At 40.7% G+C, this 25,678-nt stretch overlaps 1 protein-coding gene across 1 annotated transcript in view; it reads right to left on the bottom strand.

Annotated features, from left to right (window-relative positions):
- Window positions 1–25,678, bottom strand: part of PNPLA7 (patatin like phospholipase domain containing 7) — a gene marked incomplete in the record, with an annotated part of 4,152,928 nt that overhangs the window by 518,586 nt on the left and 3,608,664 nt on the right.

The raw sequence follows: 25,678 nt of genomic DNA, 5'->3' as shown, positions 1-25,678 counted from the left end.
AACCTATCTTGTGACATAAGGGTTGATATTTAAGCTGGTGAGCTTATTTATGATGCCTGAGTGGGGTATTGTGTCGAGTGGGGTATTGTGTCGAAGGCTTTTGCGAGGTCCAGGTAGGCTGTGTGGACTACCTTCCCTTCATCTATGGCCTTGGTGACTGTTTCAAAGAAGTCGACCAGGTTCAAGAGGCAAGATCTGCCCTTAACAAAGCCAAATTGGGTAGGATCCAGTGTTTGGAGGTTCCCAATGTCTTTGTTTATGAGTTTCATGATGATACGCTCCATAGCTTTGCAGACCAGGCTAGTCAGACTTATAGGGCGATAGTTTTCGGGGTCCGTTGTGACACCACCTTTGCTGTACGCCATTCCTTGGGTGCATATCCTGTAGTAAGGCTGAGATTGAACAGTGAATTTATGTGAGGGTTTAGTTCTTCTTGGAGTTCGTGTAAGACGCAGCCCGGGACATTGTCCGGTCCCATTGATGCTGTGTTTTCTGCTTTGGAGAGGGCAGCTCTCACCTGTGCATCTGTGATGTCAGGGAGGCTACACTCTGCTGGGATAGACATTTGCTCTTTTGGAGGGGAAGGGGGGGGGTAGTTTGCACTGAACCTGTCTGCCAGGATGTTGGCAATGTCTGTGGGTTCAGTGTATTCTTTGTCATTTTGAACTAACTCAGAGCATATCTGGGAGTTGCCACCCAGGTTCCCGACATAACTAAAGAAGGCCTTGTGATTATCTTTAGCATCTTGTGTAATTTATCTTTCGAAGCTGGCCTTAGATGATTTTATGAGGGATCGTAGTTTCTTGCTAGTACCGATCAGAGATGCCTTCCCTTTTTGGGATTTTGCTCTATAATGCAGTAGCTTCCTCCTTCTGTTGTATAGCTTATTTATGGCTGGGGTCCACCAGACAGGTCTTGAGTCTTGATTTTATTTGGGATAGCACGATCTATGCATTCCTGTAGGGGCCCACAGAAAGCGTCTGTAAAGGATTCTGCGGTTTGGGCCGTATTTTCCACTGGCCCGGGGGCACTGAAGGATTCCACCTCGGTTTTGAGAAGTGTGAAGTTTGCTTTTGAGAAGTTCTTCATCGTGGTTTCCTTGGCTGGGGGTGGGGATGGGATATGGATGTCCAGTGAGATTAATTTATGGTCAGATGTTACCAATGAGGGGTATACCTCTGGTATGGAACATAGAGTCCCCATGTTGGTGATGATGAGGTCCAATAGGTTTTCCCCTCTTGTGGGAGTGGTGACCAGTTGTTCCATAGCATTTGAGTTTATAAATTCTAGGAACCATTGGACGAGGGTGTTGGGGCTTGAGTAGTGTTCCCAGTCTATGTTTGGATAGTTGAAGTCACCCAATATAATGGTGTTTGGAGAGACCTTCATATTCTCCAGTGTTCTCAGGAAAGCCGAGTGGGGTTCCTGAGTTTGGGAGGGTGGTCTATAGCAGGATACAAACTGAAAGGCAGTTTTGCCCACTGTTAGTTGCACATTAATGGTCTCCGATGCTTCATGCAGTGCCACTAACATGGAGGTGTGGGTATCTTTGATGAATATGGATACTCCCCCTCCTTTTGTGGTTCGGTCCGAGTTTTGGGGCCAAAAAGCATGGTATGAGGTATAACCTGGTAGTGCTGGGGTGCTCTCGGGAGCTTTGAACCAGGTTTCTGTTACTGCACAGATATCGATATTCTCCATGCTGAGGAGAGCCTCGAGTGCATGCATCTTGAGGTTTAGACTTCTGACGTTGAGCAGCATTACCCTTAGTTTCTTTTTCTTTGTGTTGTCTATGGAGGTGGGTTTGTCTTTTGAGCCATGCCTAAAAAAGGCACTATGGGGGTGGTAAGAGCCTTAGCCAGTATTAGAAAGCCCAGGGGTGACAGGTGCAAGCTGTCCCTAGCGAAGCAACGTGGCTTGTCGAGCATGTCATCCCAGGCTGACAGACACTGGATCCCCTTTGAATGACACCAATACTTTAGCCAATTGTTAAAATTGATCATTTTGTCTTTATACTGTGGCATCATTCTTGATGAGGGTAAGATGCTACTCAAGGTCAGGGTCATACCGGCCTTGGCTACATGATCAGAGAGATCCTCTATGTCTCTTTTCATGTAGTCCAGGAAGGTACGTCTCAGGTCATTCACACCAGCATGGACAATGATGGAGTCATATTTGTACTTGCTTTGGAGTGACCCGAGTGCTTGTGTTATGTGGCGGATCCTGGCACCCAAAAGGCAGCTTACAGTGACCTTCTCCTTGTTCAGCCTGACAATAGAGTCACCTATTACAAGTGTATTAGGTGTGTTGTTTAGCCTTAAGGGCTGTGACTGTGTGGCACACTGACTTTGTGAACTATGTGATACGTGGGTATTGTTGTGGGGCAGCGGTTGCTTGGATGTCTGCTTTGGAGGTCTCTGCTGCTTGGGCAGATTTTTATTTAGAGCCTCCGAGTATGTTCTTGTGTGTTTATGTGTTTGGTTTTCTGTTGAGATAGGTCTATGTGAGACTGGATTTGTGGTGTGTGTAGTTACCTTCTCCTCCTGATTGACTGCGCCAGTATTGGGTTGAGAGAGCTCAGCCTCCAGTTTGGCTATATAGTTGCATCTCTCACATATATTTGAGCTTGTTGGGAGGAGGAAAGGGTGATCTGTGTACATAAGGCAGTTGTAACATTGCCTCAAGATTCCCAGATTTACCAGCTGGACCGGAGAATAAACCCGAAACTGGCTTTTGGACATGCCAGAATAGTATAAGGAACTACTTTTTGACTGATCAAAAAGGACCAATAGGGAGCCAAGTACTTAAAGGGAGTATAAGAGGGTGTAGTGCTTTAGTTTATTAGTGCTTACTTATAAGATTACTTATACGAGCAACTGCAGGGCTTTAGAATGAAAATAGAGTGCTTACTTTGAGATTTAGAACAGTTCTAAGGGAAAAAGTGAAGAGCAGACTTTGTGGAGCCGGGAATACTTTAAACCTGTTTAAGTGGCACTGCGCTACGCGCAAAATCGTGCAAAACTGCACAAATGCGGCTTCTAAAGCAGGGAAACGGAAAGAGATAGGAATTGACCCAGAGCGGCCAATAAGCTACTAGTTTCAGGGCTGAGACCACTCCTCCAGGGACAGATAGGCTGCTCAAAGCTCCCCACTCTCACTGGTGAACAGAGAAGCTTCCTCCTATCCAAGTAAGGATATGGGCAACACAGGAAACTATACCACAGTCCGGAATACAGCAAAACCTGAAATCTGGACTAATCTAGTTCAGCAAAGGCGGGAAAAGAGAATATTTTTTTTTTTTGTTTTTTTCAGGAAACTGCAGAAAAACACACAGAAAACACTGTAAATGCTATCAACAGGCTAGCGCACTTTAGTGTGTAGCCTACAACAGTTATACAATACAAAAACGACTAAAATTGATATAAAACAAATGCAAAAACTGTAAAAAGCAGAAGGCAAATGCAATTTAAACTTTTTAAAGCACAGATCAGTTAGAAATTCACTTTTTAGGCGAGAAAAGGCGGTCGGAGCAAAAAAAAACAGAGAAAAAAATACTTAAATCTGGAAAAGTCTCTGTTGGGTCTCTCTGTTGCCTGTATCACTCTGCAGGACACCACAAGGAGTTGTGCGGAGTTGTATACTGGTGCAAAACCAGTAAATGTGGGTTTTAAAGCAGGGAAACTGAAAGAGATAGGAATTGACCCAAAACGGCCAATAAGCTACTAGTTTCAGGGCTGAGACCACTCCTCCAGGGACAGATAGGCTGCTCAAAGCTCCCCACTCTCACTGGTGAACAGAGAAGCTTCCTCCTATCCAAGTAAGGATATGGGCAACACAGGAAACTATACCACAGTCCGGAATTCAGCAAAACCTGAAATCTGGACTAATCTAGTTCAGCAAAGGCGGGAAAAGAGAATTTTTTTTTTTCAGGAAACAGCAGAAAAACACACAGTAAACACTGTAAATGCTATAAACAGGCTAGCGCACTTTAGTGTGTAGCCTACAACAGTTATACAGTACCAAAACGACTTAAATTGATAAAAAACAAGTGCAAAAACTGTAAAAAGCAGAAGGCAAATGCAATCGTGCCCATCTGTCTGCTGTGAGCACCTCCTACTTCTGGTTCTTCATCTGACCCCCTCCTCTGTATCAGCTGCCAATGACTGTGGTGCTGGGAACTGTGGGACCTGTACTGGGGCACCCTGCTGGGACTATTTTCAAATTATGATGTTATGCAAGATGGCACACACAGTCAATATTTTTGCACAGGTGGCAGAGTCATACAGCAAAACAATGATTACAAAAGGCTAAATACACACACTATAATACTTCTAATCTGGGTGTGTGCAGTACTGTAACCTTGCATTGTGGGGCTGTGTGGGTTTTTCATGGGAGCCACGAGCCAAAGTTCTATGGTATATCCTGCTTCCTCCATTAGATGACCTTGTGGGGAGTCTCCCCTTGCAAATCTTATGTAGTGGGAGTTATGAATACTGCCTGGGTGGCTTCCACACATATTATAGATGATTCCTTGTGCATTACAAACCATCTGCACTTAATGGAGTGATACCTTTTTCTGCTGATATACTTCCTTCCAAGTTACCCGGGTGGGGCCTGAAATTCAGTGTGGATGCAGTCTACGGCCCCCAGTTTCTTGGGGAAATGAGCTATACCGTAGGAATTCTGCATAGTCTTGGCTCGTTCCCCAAATGCTGTAGCACTGCACTGAGGAACTGGTGGCCTGTGACACACTCAATATGTCCCCTCATAGGCTGGTGAAAGGTCCCTATATTTAAAATACATAATGCTACATATGCTCCTTAGTTTCTACAATTGCCACATGGCCTCAGACAGGGTCGGCAGATGTTGACTATGTCCTCCCTGTAGTGGTCCACTATCTCTGTATCATGTAAATAATGTAGGTTAACACTGGTCTAAATACCCTGCACCTTCTTGGACAATGTCAGTAGCTGTCAGCAGCTTCTCCTTGTATCAGAGTTTGTTACGTATACAAGTTTACAAAGACTGTGACATCCCCTTCACATTTTTCAAAGTTTTGCTGTGGCTGTATCCCAAAATGTTTTGATATTCAGAGCCGAAGTGAGTGTTATGTTCTCACACTTGATTTATACGTTTCTGGATCGCTCTGCCAAGTTTTCTCATTAGCATACAGCAGGGCTGATTACGTGCTCTTTTCTACTGCTAGCGCTCTTCTTACAACTCGCCATGATATGAACTGCAGTTTGCTGAATCACAAAGCCTTCCTTATTGCGGCTCATCGTTTACTTATTTATTTATTTACCGAGATAGTCCACTGGGCCATAAAGAGCCCATTTCAGAGAGAAAAGCTCCACGGACAAATAAATATAACAAGCATGAACAATTAAATAAGATTATACAGAGTAATTACAAAAGCAAGTTAACTCAAAAGAGCAGTAGATAAATCTGATTATTTGACATTCTGGTGAGATTCGCAGAGGTATTCAGCGTCTGCAAATCAACACAACAAGGAGTATATAAACTTTGTACAATTGTTAATAGCTAAAAAGAGGGAGAGATCAAATGGAACAAAGTGAAGGAATGAGAGAAGAGCTATCGGCATGGATGTGGTCAGAACTTAAAAGTTAGAGGTGAGGTGCGATTACATCTCCATATGGAGAAGTACGTATGTAAGGACGTTTTAAAGGCTGTAAGGTTTGAGTTAGATCTAAGTGATAAGGGAAAAAAAAATTCTAGATTTTGAATACAGAAGATGGCCTGCTGGTAGGTTGGGTTTGTATACCTATAGAAGATGTTAAATTTCAGATCAAAGGGACCTTTTGGGAATATAGTTACAGAAAAGTGTGGTGAGAGCAGGACATTCAGAAGCTTTGTTTACTAATTTGTGAGCTGTTGTTAACTATATGTAGAACTATAATTTGGTAGCTCAAGCCACTTAAGAGAGTGTAGTGCTTTACAATGGTGGGTGGAACATGAGGCATTGGTGGTAAAGCTAGCAACTTTGTTGTAACATATGTACAATTCTGATTGTAGGGTAGGAAGTAAATTAGTGAGCAATGAAGCTCCATAGGTTAGGGAGGGTAACAGGTATGTGATGGCAAGGGGTTTTTTTACTGGATGAACTTAGGAAATGTTTTTGTCTATACAGAATGTCACGTTTTTGGTGAGTTTTTTGATATTGTGCAGAATATGTAGGTCAAATTTTAGGTGTCCATCTATAATTACCCCTAATAATTTAGTGTGGGATACTACTTCAATAAATGTTTTATTCTGACAGAGTATAGTCAAATGGTCTTTATTTATGAGGGTTTTTTTCATAGGAGTAAATAGAATTAGCCTTGTTTTGTCTGGGTTGAGTAATAGGTGATTTTTGTAAAGCCATTTTTCTCTAGAGGTGAAGGCAAGTTGTGTCTGTTGGAGGTCAGGTAATGCCATTAGCTGAAGAGATTATAGCTGAATTGTCTGCATATTGAATAATACAGCCAAGATTGAGTGAAGTGTGTAGATTATTGTTAAATACACTAAATAAGAGACGCCCTTAGGTCATGCCTAGCAAATACTCGTGAATCCTGGCTAGTATGCCCAAGTCCCTTAAAATTCAAAGTAAAATCTGTGCAACACATAAAAATGGCAGGTAAGTAAGTAGTTACAGTGTGCGCACATACAGTACATATTCAAAAATACAGGAGCCATAACATAACTTCTCTTAGTACTACATAAAAGTAAAAACAAGTCTGACAGAAGAAAGATCAGGTAAGTTTCACAGAGTTATGCATAAGCACTACACATACAGAGATGTCATTCCTGCCAAGAAAAGCACTGTCCCATACAAAAAAAGGTTTGGATAAACAGTAATTTTTTTTTTAAAGCAAATAAGCTCCCACAAAGCCAAGCATAGATACAAAGGTAAAAAGAAAACAAAGCTGGAAACGGCCAACTCAGTAAAAAAACAACTAAAGACTCCGTTCCAAATACAGCATGTACGTTGCACCAGCACTTGTGAAACACCACGCCAAGCTGAATATCTTCAAACACTTTATTCGTTTAAAAACCAAAATGTTAAGCGCTTTCATCTAATGGTATAGACTTCATCAGAACACACAATATAAAATGCTATCAGCTTATATATACCCTTCAACCAATCAAAATTTGATTACTTCCTATTTAAACATTTAAAGTGCCAGTGCTTATTCCCATTCCATTACAATGCAATGCATTTTGATTTCATATAAAATACTTGTTAAATAACTCATCTTAATACCATCATCCTTTAAAATATATATACACAACCTACTATAAAATCCATCCAATGCATTCTACATCCAAATAATTGTAGTAAAACAAAATTGTTATTACATAAAACCATAACCATACAATTCAAGGGGGAAACCATCTCATAGAATTTATCTACCATACATTTTTCAAAATGGGCTTAATAGATATGTGATCATTAATACCAGGGTGTACTGAGGCATTCACTTTAATTTGCCATCTAGCCTCTGACTCACCCAGCTTCTTCTTGATATTACCACCCCTAGGATTACCTCTAACTATTTCCAGAATACCAAAATGGAAAGTGTCACATATACTGTTCCCATCCAAATGTCTCCATAGGGCGTTGCTTGCATCTTTTTTATTACTGGAATAATAATGGTCATATATTCTGTGCCTCGGACATCTGTCTGTCTTCCCTATGTAAAAACAAGGGCACTTTGTGCATTTTGCTAAATACACTAGATGCTGTGTTCTGCAATTGCCCTTCTGAAATGTGACCACTGTCTTGCTAATGTCCTCCAAGTTAAGTAGGGGTATGTTAATTATATACCTACACTGATTACATGTACCACATTTTGTAGTACCCCTCCATCCTTCTTTGTTATTTCTCCTTACTTTTTTCTTTTCTAGCTCCTTCTTCATGTTGTTACCATTCCTTGACACAAAATTGGGTTTTGCGCCCACTATTTTGAAAATGCTGTTGTCAGATTTTAAAATATTCCAATTTCTTGAAATAATATTCCTAATGTCGGAACTATAGGGGGCATATTGTAGTATACATGCCCTAGTAAACTCACAGACGTTGTCTGTATTCGTGTCCACACTGTCGCAACCTTTAGTCAAGGGCCCACGCCCTATTAAAGGTTTGTATTTCTTCCCCCACTCCATCTTAACATATTCAACTATATAGATACAAAGGTCCTATACAGGAAACCAACAGTATTATACCAATATTGTGTTTCTTAAGGGGACTGCTGTAAATAATAAAAGTAAAACACACACCCTATATATATATTTATTTATATATATATATATATATATATATATATATATACACACACACACACACACACACACACACACACACACACACATCATCTTTCGGCTTTTCTCGTTAGGGGTCGCCACAGCGGATCATCTCTTTTCATTTCTTCCTATCCTCTGCATCTTGCTCTGTCACACCAACCGCCTGCATGTCCACTCTCACCACATCCATAAACCTTATCTTAGGCCTTCCTCTTTTCCTGTTACCTGGTAGCTTCATCCTTAGCATCTTTTTCCCAATATACCCATCATCCCTCCTCAGCACATGTCCAAACCAACGCAATCTCGTCTCTCTTGCTTTGTCTCCAAACTGTCCAACATGAGCTGACCCTCTAATATACTGATTCCTAATCCTATCCATCCTAGTCACACCGAGTGCAAATCTTAACATCTTTAACTCTGCCACATCCAGCGCTGACTCCTGCCTTTTTGTCAATGACACAGTCTCCAATCCATATAACATAGCTGGTCTCACTACCCTCTTGTAGACCTTCCCTTTCACTCTTACTGGTACCCGTCTGTCACAAATCACTCCTGACACTCTTCTCCACCCATTCCACCCTGCCTGTACTCTCTTCTTCACCTCTCTTCCACATTCACCTTTACTCTGAACTGTTGATCCCAAGTACGTAAACTCGTCTACCTTTACCAACTCTACTCCCTGCATCCTCACCATTCCTCTACCCTCCCTCTCATTTACACACATATATTCTGTCTTAGCCCTGCTGACCTTCATTCCTCTGCTCTCTAGAGCATATCTCCACCTCTCCAGAGTCTCCTCAACCTGATTCCTACTCTCACTACAGATCACAATGTCATCTGCAAACATCATAGTCCATGGGGCCTCCTGTCTGATCTCATCTGTCAACCTGTCCATTACCACTGCAAATAAGAAAGGACTCAGAGCTGATCCTTGATGTAATCCCACCTCCACCTTAAACGGATCTGTCACTCCCACTGCAGTCCTCAACACTGTCACACTACCCTCGTACATATCCTGTACCACTCTTACATACTTCTCTGCCAGTCCCGACTTCCTCATACAATACCACAACTCTTCTCTAGGCACCCTGTCATATGCTTTCTCCAAGTCTACAAAGACACAATGCAACTCCTTCTGACCTTCTCTGTATTTCTCCAATAACACTCTCAGAGCAAACATTGCATCTGTAGTGCTCTTTCCTGGCATGAAACCATACTGCTGATCACTAATCATCACCTCCCTTCTTAACCTAGCTTCTACTACTCTTTCCCATAACTTCAAGCTGTGACTGATCAATTGTATCCCTCTGTAGTTACTGCAGCTCTGCACATCACCCTTATTCTTAAAGATAGGTACCAAAACACTTTCTCCATTCCTCAGGCATCCTCTGACTTTCCAAAATTTCATTAAACAATCTAGTTAAAAATTCCACTGCCATTTCTCATAAGCACCTCCATGCTTCCATTGGTATGGCATCTGGGCCAACAGCCTTTCCATTCTTCATCCTCTTTATAGCTGTCCTTACTTCCTCCTTGCTAATCTGTTTCACTTCCTGTTTCACTATCCCCACATCATCCAACCTTCTCTCTCTCTCATTCTCTTCATTCATCAGCCTCTCAAAATACTCTTTCCATCTACTCAACACACACTCCTCTCTTGTGAGTACCTTTCCCTCACTATCCTTTATCACCCTTATTTGCTGCACATCTTTCCCAGCTCTGCCTCTCTGTCTAGCCCATCGGTACAGGTCCTTTTCTCCCTCTTTAGTGTCCAATCTCTCATACAACTCTCCATACGCCTTATCCTTAGCTTTCACCACCTCTCTCTTTGCTATGCGCCTCATCTCCTTATACTCATGTCTACTTTCTTCATCTCTTTGACAATCCCACTTCTTCGCCAGCCTCTTCCTCTGTATACTCTCCTGTACTTCCATCACCAGGTCTCCTTGTCCTCCTTCCTCTGTCCAGATGTCACACCAAGCACCTTTCTAGCAGTCTCCCTTACTAGTTCTGCTGCAGTTACCCAGCTTTTCGGTAACTCTCCACTGCCTCCCAGTGCCTGTCTTAACTCTTCCCTAAACTCCACTTCACAATCACCCTTTTTTAACTTCCACCATTTAATCCTTGGCACTGTTTTCACACTCCTCCTCTTCTTGATCACCAACGTCATCCTACAGAACACCATTCTATGCTGCTTAACTACACTTTCCCCTGCCACCACTTTACAGTCTCCAATCTCCTTCAGACTGGCCCTCCTACATAGGATATAATCCACCTGTGTGCATCTTCCTCCACTCTTGTACGTCACCCTATGCTCCTCCCTCTTCTTAAAATACGTATTCACCACAGCCATGTCCATCCTTTTCGCAAAATCCACAATCATGTGACCTTCTGCATTCCTCTCCTTAACACCATACCTACCCATCACTTCCTCATCCCCTCTGTTCACTTCACCAACATGCCCATTAAAGTCCGCTCCAATCACTAGTCTCTCACCCTTGGGTACACTCACCACAACTTCATCCAACTCACTCCAAAATTTCTCTTTCTCATTCATCGCACACCCAACTTGTGGAGCATTCATCATTACACGTCAATTTCGAGCTTCATAAACATCACTCTGTCAGACACTCTCTTCACATCTAAAACACTCTTGGCATATTGTTCCTTTAGTATAACCCCTACCCTATTTCTCCTGCTATCCACACCATGATAGAACAATTTGAACCAGTTTCCTAAACACCTGGCCTTACTTCTCTTCCATCAGGTCTCTCGCACGCACAATATATCAACCTTCCTTCTCTCCATCATATCAGCTAGCTCTCTTCATATACCAGTCATACTGCCAATATTCAAAGTTCCTTCCCTCACTGCTACACTCCTAACCTTCCTCCTCTCTTCCTGTCTTCGGGCATGCCTTCGCCCTCCTCTGATGTGGAAAACTTTTCATAATTACACACACACACATATATCTATATATATATATATATATATATATATATATATATATATATATATACACACACACACACACTTCTCTTCTGAGTGCAAGGGAGTACCAAATAGAGCTCTTTTTCAAGATAGATAGATGTACATATAGACAGAATATATCTAAATGACAGCAAATAATAAATGCATTTTTTGTGAGGAAGGGTCCCATAAGGGGCTTTTCTTACTTCTTCAACAGATGGCAAGAAAATACTGAAGATTTCAGTCACTCTGGCTGCTTACATATTTCCCTCCAAAAGGACTTAGCCTACAAGCAGCAAGAAACTTTGGGGGAGGAGCTTAGAGCTTCTGGTAAGCTGTTTGTTTGCTATATACAGCCCACAGGCTACTGCAGCAATGGGAATGAGGAACATTTACTATTCCTTGAATTTATTGTCTAGTATGTGAAAGTTTGGAAATTTTATTTTTACAGGTTGGTATGGTTTGTTTAGTATGACACATATGATTATAAGTGGGTCTCCAATCACCATCAACTTGTTCCATGTTGAAGATATCGATGCCAAGAAACTCACCTCATGGAAACAGTGAGGATTAGGTAGAGAGACTGAATCTTGACATCCATGTTTAGAACACACAACAACTGAGCTACAATTGGAGACGCGATCATAATTCTTTGTGGCACATGGAGATTTAGCTGTTTCGATATACTAGTACATAAAGAAAATAAAGCTTAGGAGTGTGAAGTGTTTTAGACATTTCAAAGCCATAAAACACTTAGCACTGCTTAAAGACAGCTGCCATAAGCCAAATATCCCATTGACTAACAACTGGCTTTAAAATCTATTAGACACTCCACTCTTCTACTCTTTGTGTGTGTGTGTGTGTGTGTGTGTGTGTGTGTGTGTGTGTGTGTGTGTGTGTGTGTGTGTATGTGTCAGAATGAGTGAGCAAAGCTGCAGTGTATACCAGCTTTTAAAACTGTTTTTCCTTCTTACCTGCACTGGCTGCTATTGTGCTCTAAACTAGAGCTTAATAGCAATACCAGGTACTTAAAATTTTGTGATGCGTCTTTCAAATTCTGAGCATGACAGAGGTGTTCTATACACTACAAATTAACTTCTTACAGGAAGACAAAATCAATGTCTAAATGGTGATTAAGAATTAACTTATAACTAAAATGTAATAGTACATGGTGAACTGTACCATTATTTATTCAGAAAGCATGAAGTGAACCAAAGTTAGTGAGAGAGTTCATCTATATTGGATAATTAAACTGTGCATTTAATCTGAGGTAGGTTTACAATTATTTTTGGCTTGAAATGACTGAACACTTAAGAATGATTATGCAAAAGATTATTTTGGTATTTGTGGTGGTCTTTTTTGCATGGTATCTCTATGCACTGTAATTGAGTCTGGAAGAGTTTTGAGTAAGTTGCCTGACTATTTGAATTCAATTTGATAGCTCCCGCAAGGTTTGATTATAAATTGCTAATGCTCTTAGAAGTAGGCAAAATAATGCATACATGAAAATGGAACAACATCTGATGCTTGAGAATGAATCTAAAACTAGAAGTACTAAAAAAAGACTAATATGATAAAGTTAGCCACTGTATATATTTAGAAAGAACATGAAGTTAACCAGTGTCTTGCAGAAAAGGGCAGGGTGACATATGATAAACTTGTGTTGGGGATTGGAAAATAATACACCATCTCATGCCAATCAAGGGTTGTACATACTGAGGAGGGGACTGGACCTGACCTAGAATGAACTTCAGATCAAACTCACTAAGGACATGATCAAACATCCATAACTCAAGCTAGCACTATCAGCCAAACATATCTTTGACATCAGCTTTGGCACAGTATGACCTTATGACGCCTTCCTCCACCTGGACATGCCAGCCTGATTCAGGCCAGGGGAAGCAACCCTTAGAGCAGAGTTCTTGATGCTCAGTATCATAGCAGATTCATGACCTGATAACGCAAGGGATTATTCCCTGGATCAGGCTGGTCAATCATAGGCTGCAGGTGTTCATCTGAGGGCACAGCAACATACACCAAGGATCTAATCCTCCTCACAGGAGAAAGCAGAACTTGGAGATCATGATGTTCTTCACAACTGCAAATGACTCAAATTCCAGAAAACCACTTGCATACTCTAAGTCAGCTTAGGTTCAGTGATTTTGGATGCCCCAAGAAAGATGCGAGTGGTGGCCACTCCCAGACCCAGATAAGGATGCCCTCAGAAAAATGCAAGTGATGACCTACCCTCAGACCCAGATCACCTTTTTGAAAATAAAACAGGAACAAGCCTCAAACAGTCTACTTAAGTAACCTACTACAACCTGCTTGTCTAATCTTGCCAGCATAGGTTCTGATTTCAAAAGTGTACCCATATTCATATAACTAGGAATGTCACAACTACTTTGACAAGAGTGATGTAGAAATGTGTGTCCACAGGACTTCACTAACCATGTACAAAGAGAGATCCAAATGGAGCTCTCCAACCTTCTAACAACACAAGCAAATGTAGGGACTGTGTTGGAGAAAGATGCAGAAAGTGAAATCTGGTCTCCAGGATGTACGCTAAGACCCATTACCCTAAAGAATGAATGCATGGTTTGGATACCATCAGTATATCAGAAAGAGAACAGCAGCTCTGCAGCCACTGACAGAATACTGGATACCACAAAATGCAAGTATCACAAAGCACAGTACGTAACTATGAGCCTCATAAGCTATAGCAAAGGGCGAGTTTAAACCCTCCTCTGAAATACACCTAAGAAGGCTAACTACCAGAGTTCTTTCTACAGGAAATAATACACATGACTAAGCCATGTGTTGTATGAGAAGATGGGATAACTTTCCCAACTGATGATCACCTGCAGTAACTGTAACCAAGGCAACACCCATGCCAAAGCTAATCCTAGAGGATTCTGGGAAGCAGCCAGTCATCCATCAAAGGAAAAAGGTACAGCTGTGTATCTTACTTAATGTACTGCAGATCTGCAAGGACAGGTCATCAAAACAACAAATCATAACAAACAGTTTTATCTTCCAGTTATTTCCTCAGATCTGAGGAGATTTTTTTCTGTAACACTGACTTTTACTCCTGTGAGGTGAGGACTAATGCTGATATTGCCCCTTTGAAGATGCTGAGGCAGGCAGCAGAAGAATCCTATACACATACACACGAGTGTGTGTGTGTGTGTGTATATATATATATATGTATATATATATATATATATAAACATATATATATATATATATATATATATATATAAACATATATATATATATATATATATATATATATAAACATATACACACAAAACTTTTTGGACATGAAAGAAAAATCACTTCACGTTGTGTAGTAGCTTTGCAATCTTTTAATCCAGCAGTTGAAATCTTTTAATTAAATCTTTTAATCTTTTAATTTTATCTTTTCCAGCAGTAAAAAATGTCCACCGATGTGAACTAATGGAAGAAGTCTCATTTAACCCTGGGTATATAGTTCTGATGAAGTTTCAATAAGAAAAAGGAATTACAGCACTCAACTTTAATAAATCATTGTTGAAATTTAGTTGTTTGGTTCATGTGCACTACAACAGGTTCCTGTTACAATTTCCCAAACTGACAGAAGACCTCTGAAAGAACACCTACTGTTAATGTTTAAGTACCTTACACAACTGTGCAAACGTCTTCAGGGAGGGTCACTGTAACAAGAAATCTTAAGAACTGGGTTGAATCCCACGGAGTACTTGGGTTACCACTAGGAGGTGGTAGTTATAGGACTACTAACAGCCCAGCCATGTCAAAATCAGTTCTACTTCTAGACAGCATTACTGACATGTATGGAGAGCTGGCCGTGTGTCTGCTTCAAATACCTTGTTTAGCACTGGCTTGGTGTAAAGATCATTTTAGTCACAACCCAGACGAAAAGGCAGTGACAACTTTAGAAAAGTATTTACAAACAGTCTAACTTCCAAGTTACATTTCAAACCAACTTTCGCATTCAAGTTATGTTATAAGCAACATTTACAGTTTAATATACCCACTGTTTTTACATGATTATTATTTACAGAAATCACTGCATTATGCAAGAGGACACCAGCACCAACAAAGCTGAATAACTTCTACAGCTGTGCTTTTACACAATGTAATTAATGCAAATCACTGACTATATACAAGAATGCTAACACTATTTACATATTTACACTGCCTGCTTGCATTTCAAATTTATCATGCTAAAGTTGTTGCTCTCCTAATATAATGTGCTCTAGCAATGCCTCATGAAGGCTTGCTGTACTTACAGCAAAAGGCAACAAAGTTCCCCAGCCACTTTCACAAGGTTTGTTTAGTTATAGGTAGGTCAATTTATTCTTTCTTAAAGACGAACAGTTACCTATTTCCATGAAAACTTGGCCCTGCTGGTATTGTTTCCTAGCTTATGCATATACAACAGTCAAAGGAGACAGTCCCCTTTATTTTGATTACTAAGGCAGAAAAGAGGGAACTAAACAGACTAGCTGAGTGATGCTGTCAAGATCATTTAGTGCATGAAAAATCTATTAGCTTTTACAATCACCGTTTCAGTACAAAATCAAAGCAAGTTGGCTTTCACATTAATGCTTTTAAGTCTGAAATCCTTCTCCCTCAATTTACAAAAACCCATATTTTTTTTTCAAAACAATACTTACTGACCCCTATGTCATCTGATTCAAATGGCGGTAGCACTAACTTTTCTAACATGAAGTTCAAAACCCAAGAGAAGAGAGGTATGATGTATACCCTTTACAATACATTTTACAGATGTTTTAACTGCTGAGAAAATGCTGGAACGCATGCTGAGACAGCAGAGAAATGAACTTTGTTTGATGGAAGAATATGCTAAAGTGTATTCAAATAACTGCTTCAAGTAATCCACAATTCCTGGAACAGGACAATTTAATGGCTATAAGTTCCTTGGCCAGTTAAAGATATAAATCCTTTATATTTCTGTAGGCATAATTTCCTTGTGGCACCTCTGACTTTGTTTAGGAAATGTAGGACTTTATCAGAAAATGAATCACTACTGGAAGTTAAGGCTCTGTCCTCTAAACTGACAGATTCAGACCTGAAGGAGGAATCTAGACCCTGCTGATGAGTCAGCATATAATTCTGTAAAGTGAAAAACATGGAGGAAGAACAGTTAACCTTATCAAGAGAGAGACCCACAAATATCTTTGTCAGAAAGAGAGTACTAGTATACATCTTGCTTTGTGTTGCTTCGCCTTGAGAAGTACTTTCTGGATTAGAGGAAATGGAAGGGAAGGCAAAAAGGCAGGTTTCAGTCCATTGAAATAAGAAGGTATTTGATCCCCAAACAGCCTTGTGAAGAAAGTTCAGGAATGCCTGCTGAGATGTATGGGAAACAGGTTCATTTCTGTCACTTCTTACATCTGAGGAGTCTTGGAAAAGTCAACAAACTCATTTTTTGCTCCTCGGTCAAAGCAATTTGCCTAAGGACATCTGCTAGTTGGCATTGTAGTCCTAGGAGATGAAGAGCTGAGAAATGAAGATAGTGCTGAATGTCTCTGTGGCAAATCAAGTGTCTCTTTACAGAGCTGGAAAAACTGATTCCTCCTTTTCTGAAACACCCCAGATTACTGTCCTGTTGTTTGCAGTGACCTGTGGTGAAAGTTGTCTCTGTACACTTTCATTTACTTCAAAATGATGTGAAGGAACCTTTCTTGTTGAGAACTTTTGCCTTGCAACAAAATTTTGCAGAAGTTGGTTCTCCAAGAATAAACTGAAGAGTCTACTGTCATCTGTTTTGTTACTGAAGGAGGAACAAGGGGCACTCTTTGAAGAGGTTGACAGGGTCCATGCACCAAACAAGCTCCATTTTTCATGCACTGAGGTATAATCATCTCTACAGAATCTGGTACCTTACTTCAAAATTTCCTGACAGTCCATTGTGGCACTGTCCAGTGAAATCTTGCAAAAAAAACTAAGGAACTAAGGGAATGCAAAATGACATATAACGCATGACCTTTAGATATTGTCCTTTTGTAACTGTCTGCTGTTTAACAAAATACTTCATTGTATTCTGAAATTCCAGGTGTTATTTCTTGGAAAGGAAGGCATTCCTCTAGCAGAATTTTATTTATTTATTTTACGTTTGTTGGCGGGGATAGTCCGACTGGATAAATGTCCATTTTCAGCGGAGGCCCAGGGAGAAAATCTCCACATACCAAAAAAGAGACAGTACATACATCACTGAGTGATAAACTCAGGCAGACATGTTTAGAAAAATATAGACAAAGAATACAGGCAGATATCAATATACACAATGTGCAGACATTACATCTGATTTGCAAAGACATATCAGAAAATGTGAACATAGAATACAATCAGATCTCATAATTCACAATGCTTAGACATTCAAATGCTATGAGACATGGATACTAGGCTAAACAGCAGGTTGGGTAGCAAAACATGTATTAGTGAAGTTGTTAGTCAGGTTTAGAACAACAGCCAATGAGACGTGAGGTATTTTTTGAGTTCTCTTTTAAATAGGGGTAGTGAGGTTTCCTTGGTAATGGTCATAGGGAGTAGATTCCAGATTTTACTGGTTGAGTTGGCAAATATAGCATCGCCTGTAAAGTTGTTGGAATCTTGGGTCGGTATCATTAGTTTATCAGCTGAGCGTAATGGTCTGGGGGCACTATGAGGGGGTGAGAATATTTTTGAGGGCAGGGTTGTTATCAGGTTGATGGGAGTATTTTATGCGCTACTATAAGCTGGTTGAACTGTAGAAGGGTAGGATACTCTAGCCATCCCTAGTGCTTTGAGGATCTGGCAATGGTGGGTCCTAAAAGCCATGCCAGTAGCGAATCTGGCTATATGATTGTAACACCCTGATAATTTGTTGAGATCAGTTTTGGATAGGTTGGTGAGTACAGGGGAGGCATACATAAGGGTAGAGAGGAGGTGTGATCTTGCAATAGCTACCCTAGCTAGGGGTGTAAGGAAAGGTTTGGCTCAGTACAGGGAGCCAAGTTTTTTGTTGACAGACTTAATAGTGCGACTGACATGTTTATCATATTTAAGATTGTTGTCTATTATTACTCCTAGAAGCTTTGTTAGTCATCAGGGGAGATAATGGTGTCATTTCTAGATTTGATGTTGAAGGAAGGAGAAGAAATTCTATGGTTAGGGAGAAAAGTAGTAGCTTGGTTTTGTTATGATTTAGAAGTAGGCGGCGATTAGCTAGCCTTATTTCTACTGTGCTGAAAGTGGTCTGGGTGAGGGTTAGAAGTTGTGTAGGAGAGGAGGCGGAGCATATCAGCATTGAGTCACATACATATTGGATGCAGGTGGCTCCTGGGATGGTGGCGTGCAGATCACTGATAAAGATAGAGAAAAGAAGGGGACCTAGTATGGACCCTTGTGGGACACCTAGGGTTAGAGGAAGTTGGGATGACAGCTTGCTCTGCCATAAGACAGTCTGCTGTCTACCACTTAGGTAGTAGTTAAACTATTGTACTGTATGTTGGTCTAAACCAATGGTTTGTAGGGTATTGAGCAGTAGAATCTATGTAGGTTCCCAAAAAAAAGTTAATGAGCCTGCAGGAATTAAGAATAATTTCTTATAAGACTACACACTGAATTTGTCAGAATGGAATGGTGTAGTAACAGTTCTTGTGTCTGTGCTATAAAAGCAGGTGATTAACCAAATAAGGAATATAACTGATTCTTGAGACCTTAATCATATTCTCAAACTGAAAAGCTCTAAATTGCAAACCAGTGTGTATATATTACTTGTAAAACTGTTACTCCTGTACAGACTAATACTGACTCATGCTACTCACTTTATCTATTATAAATGTGTCCACTCTCTGTAATTCTGCCTTTGTAAACTCACAACTGTTTGAACTTACATCATATAATGATGCATATTCTGTATCCTTAAGATATATTATAATGATGTAAACCTATATACGTTATACTATGTACTGGAGCTTTCCTTCTTGGGTCTCCACTGATAATGAGCCACTAGCCCAGCTGGACTAACCCGGTTAACAAACAAACAAATAAATAAATTGAGACAAAGTAGGATGATGAGCCATCTGAAATCTAGTACATTTCATGTGGGATGACTTGACTGGAATGTGTAACTAAGCCCCCCACATGTCCACAGCTGCCACAGAGGACCCCTCCTCTGTGTAAAGCTGCGAACCTTACAATGCAGCCGTCCTCGATTTATTTTTCTGCACAAATTCAGTCAAGTTAGACACATCAAGTGCTGGTATTACAATGCTCGTTCTTTCTGGAGGGCAAAGACAGCTTGTTTGAAGCCCTAACTTGTCTGAGTGGAGGCACCCACTGACTGCCTTTAACAGCAAGTGAACCATCAAAATTAGGCCCTATGTAACCTTATGTGATGGGCTGTGTGGAATGAATGATGCAGTGCCTTCTGAGGAATTCTGTTGTATAACCCTAAAGTACAGATTGCAGCCCCACTTATCTGTGGTTATTTCCTAGCAAGAGGAAAGACAATCCTGTAAGTTGCATCCTGGAGGTAATGGGAAAGAGGGAAAAGGGGAAAAAAGGAGGTGCACTGCACACTTCAATGCCTTTTGCTGATATCTTTCATTACCACTCCAGATTGAGGTGGTGTGGGACTGCTCTCTGTAATATTTCTGACAACAAAGTTTCAAGGCAGTTGTATCCTTTCCAAGGAAAAGGTCTTTTATCACTGTGGGAGTTCTTTGATGTTGTGGGGAAGGATCGTGATAAATTTATGTAAACAAAGACATTTAAGTTGTGTAAAACCTTACCATAATAGTAGATGTCCTCCTTTTTATTGTTGCAGTATTCCTTGCATAAGAAATCTCCTGCCAAGGATAGCCCAACATCCGACCAGTACACCAAAGCCCTTAGTTTTTATAGGCACTGTACATCACATGTATGCTCCCAACGCAAGGAATAGGGCATAAAATTGAAGTACAAACATAAACCCTAGAACTGAAAAGTCCCAGCAGGAACAGAATACCCACAAGGACAACAGAGAAATGTACATCCAAAAGGAGAAAAGGCAGAAAGAAACAAGTAAGAACAATTAGCTAGGAGGAGAACAAAATCACAGGCATGTCCCTGATTAAGGGACAACTCACTGACCACCTTGGGCATAAAAAAAGGATTAGTATGAAAAGAACATCCTGTCTCTATGAAAAACTAAAACAGGTGTGGTAGCTATTCGGGGAAGCGATGGCCAAATGTCAAATAAAAACAGGCTTCAACTGAAAAGAAGGTTTCTGGAAAGAGGGACTGAATGCTGCAACAGTGAAGAGAAAGACATCTACTGTTAGAGTAAGATTTTAAACAACTGTACTATGTCCTTCAATATCACTGTTGCAGTATTCGTTATATAAGGGAGAGTACAAGAACTAAGAAATCTGGAAGGAGGAAGGCACAGAAGGGCCCTCTACAAACCCATGCAGGATAGCCCTGGCAAAGCCTGCTCTGGCCATGGAAATAGCATCTGCTTGTAATGCTTAGTAAACGTATGAACAGAGGACCAAGTAACAGTCTCAAGGATGGAGCTGATATTCAAACCCTTTTAAAAGACGCCAAAGGATGCAACCGCCCTACTAGAATGTGCAGTAACAGGTGGGGAAAGACATTTGCCATGAAAAGAATAACAAAAAAATATGACTTTAGAAATCCAGGATGAGATGGTTTGCTTAGAAACAGACAAACTCAAAGTCTTGGGATGAAAAAAAAGCTACTCAGATTTGCAAATAACTTCAGTTTTATCCAAATAATACCTGAACTATCTATGCAAATTTAAGGTGTGAAGAACCTTCTCACTGCCAGACTGTGTAGAAGGAAGCAAGAACAGATGAATAAACTTATTAAGGGACAACTCACTCACCACCTTGGGTATAAAAGAAGGATTAGTAGAAAAAGACACCATGTCTTTATGAAAAAACTAAAGAAAGGTAGAGAAGCCATTGAGCCTGAAGTTCAGACACTCTCAAGGCAGAAGCAAGAGCCAAAAGAATTAACAGTCTTTCAAGTAAAATGCTGCAAACAAGCTGAAGAAGTAAGTTTAAAGGAAGCTGGTTCAAAATTTTCAAGTATAAAACTGAGGTCCCAAGAAGGTGGAGTAGGCTTCCTAAGAAGGGCTGATATGAAGGACACCTTTAAGAAATTGCTTGACCTCAAACCTAAAGGCCACAGGAGGATTGAAAGGCAGACAAGCAGAAAGTTCTGATAGGTGAGTTTTAACTGAAGAATATGCCAAGCCAGCATGAAGCAGATCACACAAATAAGAGAGAACCAAAAGAACCTCCACAGATAGGAGATTCTGATGGCACGAGAGGCATTTGACAGAAAATCTTTTTCATTTGGACATATCACTTTCTGGTAGTAGGTTTCTTGTCCTCCTGCGGAACTTGGAGCATATTTTCAGAAAAGAGGTGCTTAAAAGGGATCAAAACCTTACTGCCCACACTTTCATTTGAAGAGTGGACAGCAGAGGATGGATAAGTGATCTCTAGTCTTGTGTGAAAAGACTGACCTGGTAAGGTAACTTGTGGTGACTGCCCTTGAACAAATGAGAAAGAAGGGGGAACCAATGTTGTCTGGGCCAAAAAGAAGTCACCAGCAAGATTTTGGGAGAGTCTTACCTGATCTTGTGCAGAACTCATGGTAGCAGAAGCAATGGGTATACAAAAACATTCCCTTCTGCGGAAAAGCAGGGCATCCACTTTTGAAATCAGAGGACTTGGGACTCTGGAACAGAATAGAGGAAGTTGTCTGTTCAGAGGGGAAGCAAAAAGATTTAAGAGAGGATACCCCACTGACGAACAATGTCTATAAACACACCTCTCTGAAGCATACATCTGTGAGCTTGTGTTCTGGACCTGCTCAAACAGCCTGCCACCAGAATGTACTCAGAGAATGTAAACTACTTAATGAGTCACTGGATACTAGATAGCTATATCACAAGCTTGAAGAGCCAGTCTGCAAAGCAGAAAGGAATTCATGTCCCTTTGCTTGTTGAAATACCACATCACTATGATATTGTCTGTGAAGATTTTGAGAGGCCCGAGATGTAAGTGATTAAAAAGTCTGCAGAGCCAGAAGTTGAGCTCTCACCCCTTTTATGCTGATATGGTCTGAACTTTGAAGAGGAGGCCAAAACCCTTTAGGGGACCACAAGAAGCTTCCCACCCCACATCTGAGCCATCCGTTAACAGCTCCTGAGAGGGAAAGGGAGTTTGAAAAGGAAGCCCTGAGAGAGAGAGATGATAAATCTACTCAATCAAGTTAGAAACAAGGAAGAAAAGGAACAGGGAACTCCAGGGGTGGCAATGTTGGAGCCACAACACCTTGAGGTACTACTGAAATTTCCTCATATGAAGCCTGGCATGAGGGAGCATGGGAATGGTGGAGGCCATAAATCCCAGAACCATGAGAAATTCCTTAGCTATGACACAAGACGGGAAGAAAAGACTGGAAAAAGGTTGTCAGGGAATGAATCATGGGGGCAGGCAGAGATGCCAGAATGGGATTAGTCTGAAGCCTGCATCCAAAGAAAACATAATCCTGGGAAGGCATCAGGACTAATTTCTGGAAGTTTATGGCGAACCCCAGACTGTGTAAGAGACCAATGAAAAACTGGAGATCCTGTAACAGACTACTGTGAGAAGGTGCTGGAATGCGTACATCATCTAGGTAGGAAAAAGTGTGTATCCCTCAAAGTCAGCAAAAAGCAATGATAGGAGTGAGACATTTGGTGAATACCCTTGGGAAAGAAGAAAGACCAAAAAGCAAAGCAGAGAACTGAAACTGCAAGGAAAAAAAGAGAACTGTAAACAATTTCCTGGACAGAGAGAAAATGGGGATGTGAAGGTATGCATCCTTGAAATCTAGAGAAACCAGAAAGGCCTAGGGAAGAAGAAGGAACAAGGTCGGAAGGGACAACATCTGAAAAGAAGGAACTTTGTGTGAAGATTGGGGGAAGATGGGCAAAGGCTGCCAGCCTAGTCAAACAGAATTTGATATATAATTCTATTATTTGTGAATATAAATGTAAAATACAGGCTTGTTCTTAAATAAAAGAAAACACTGTAAAATGTGAACCAAGATTGTAGCAACATTGCCATCTGCTGTAAGGAAAACTAAGCCAAGCATTTCACATCTGTTCTTTTGAAGTTAAAATTACGCCTTGTATACCCTTTTGATCTAGATAGTGGTGCCGAAGAGGCTAACTGAACACATTCTTTCCATTGTCCTACCTTAAGGAATAATTACTAGAGTGTACACGTGAAATGTCTTTTATTGTTGTAGTTTCCTGAGCAGGTGTTAGATTGTTAAATAATGTAGCCTTTTGGCCTGGGAACTCCAGACTAAGTGTCAAAATGATGTAATGTGTATACTGGGAAAACCTAAGTGTCAAAATGATGTAATCTGGGAGGGCCCAGCAGAGATGTTTGTTAGTGAGTTTAAAAACTATTGTTCATAGAGAGACTGTAAACATTTTGATCTTCATAACCAATTCTCAGCACTGCCTTATGCTCTCTTTATGTAAGTAGTATCTTAGAAGTATGTTTTCATGTAGAAATAGCTAGGACTATAAAGATTAGACAAGTGTTTTTCTGTTATATCAGAACTTTCCTACTGTATTGTTTTAAGTTTCTTTGTGATCTCTGAACTCTTAGATATCACTGTGGTGTAGTAGTATTGTCTTGTGTTTTTAATTATTTACTGTAAAATATTTTGAAAACCTTTTACCTGTGGCTGGTTTGCATAGGGATAAATAAGCTCTAGAGTACATTGCATATTTATAGAGTTTATTGTATAAGGCCACTCTAATAAGCCTTAGACTGATTAGTCACAATACTAATTGGATAATAATATTGCACAGTAATAATTGGACACCCTTTTAAGGGCCTTTGGGTAGCTGATAAGTATTCGCTGGTGGTGGCAGCAATTCCTACCGTATAGTCTGGGTAAAGAGGCACAGCTGGAGAATCTGTGCCAGCCTTTCCCAGGAGTGTCTGTGAAGTTGTATAAATATGTATCTCAAAGTGTGTCTGGTGTGTCAGCTACCTGGGCAGGGATACGAAGCACTGTTGGGACAGAAAGAGTACTGGAGGTTAGCTTGCCAACTAGGCTGAGATCTGGACCCTATAGCTGTGCCAGTGGTGAGTCTTACTGGGGACCTGTGGAGAAAGAGAGCAACCAGCCCCAGACTGACTGTGATCTCTGTGTGCACTAAAGGGAAATTGTACTTTACTGTGTGTATTTGTTATCCATTCCTCTTATATGAGATGCCCTCCCTGGTGTTAGTAGTGAGGATTGAGGCTCCTTGATGGCTGGGCCAGGGCACGGCCGTCACACCTTGACAAAAGGTGTTGATCAGAGAAAATTCCAGGATTAGTCTCCACATACCCTCCTTCTGAGGAACCAGAAACATTCTGGAGTGAAATCCCTTCCCCACCCAGGTGGGAGGAACGAACTGAAGGGTGCCCTGATCCAAAAGGGATTGCAGAACCTCTGGAAAATAAAGAAGCTGTTCTTGAGGAGATTGAGGAATGCCTATAAAGGGAGGAAGGGATTTCCAAACCATGAAATATCCCTAATGGATAACAGATGGTATTCAAGAGTCTGAGGAGATCCAATGCCAATTTGGAAGAAATAAACAAAGACAGAGAGAAAAAGGAACCTGGCCAAGGGAAATGGATGGCCAAATGTCAAATTGAAACAGGTTTCTCCTGAAAAGAAGGTTTCTGGGAAGGATAAGTCTGAGTAGACTTAACAGGAGGAGATGCCTAGAAGCTTTCTTACCTTTAGAAGGAGGGCAAGTCTGTCTACAAACAAAAACAGACTTAGAAGAACAATTCCTCTGGAATTTAGAAATAGGGGAGACAAAAATACATTTAAGGTCCTGCAAGGCCTTACCCATATCCTGGTGGGACTTAAGTCAGTAACAGAAATCCCAAAAAAGATTTCTGTTATCCAGAGGGGAATCCAAAAGCTTGGTCTTAATATAATCAAGCAAAGCCTGAAGACTTAATCAAGAATACTGCCTCATCACTGAACCAAATGCAGCAGCCCTGGAAGTGGCATCAGCTGTGTCACAGCGAAGGGTGACCTGAGAAGTGGACCCCAGCAGGGAAAGAGCAGAAGTCTTTCCATCAGAATCAGAAAAGTCAGACACCATCTTAGATACCTGAGATAGAAGGGTCAAAACATATGTGGTCATAGGAGTCCGACAATTAATGGCCTTAAAAGATAAGATGGCAGATGTATAAACCTTCTTGCTCAACTTTTCCATTGCTCAACTATCCTTATCAGAAGGAAAGTGCTTGGTAGATGACAACTTAGAGGATTTGTCAGAAAAACTAAGACCACTGAAAGTTCAGCAGAA

This window comes from Protopterus annectens, chromosome 2.part2 (assembly GCF_019279795.1).
Source record: "Protopterus annectens isolate FY-2018-M chromosome 2.part2, PAN1.0, whole genome shotgun sequence".
Classification (NCBI taxonomy): Eukaryota; Metazoa; Chordata; order Ceratodontiformes; family Protopteridae; genus Protopterus; species Protopterus annectens.
The sequence above is the reverse complement of the archived record's forward strand: the minus strand, read 5'-3'. Positions and strand labels throughout refer to the sequence as shown.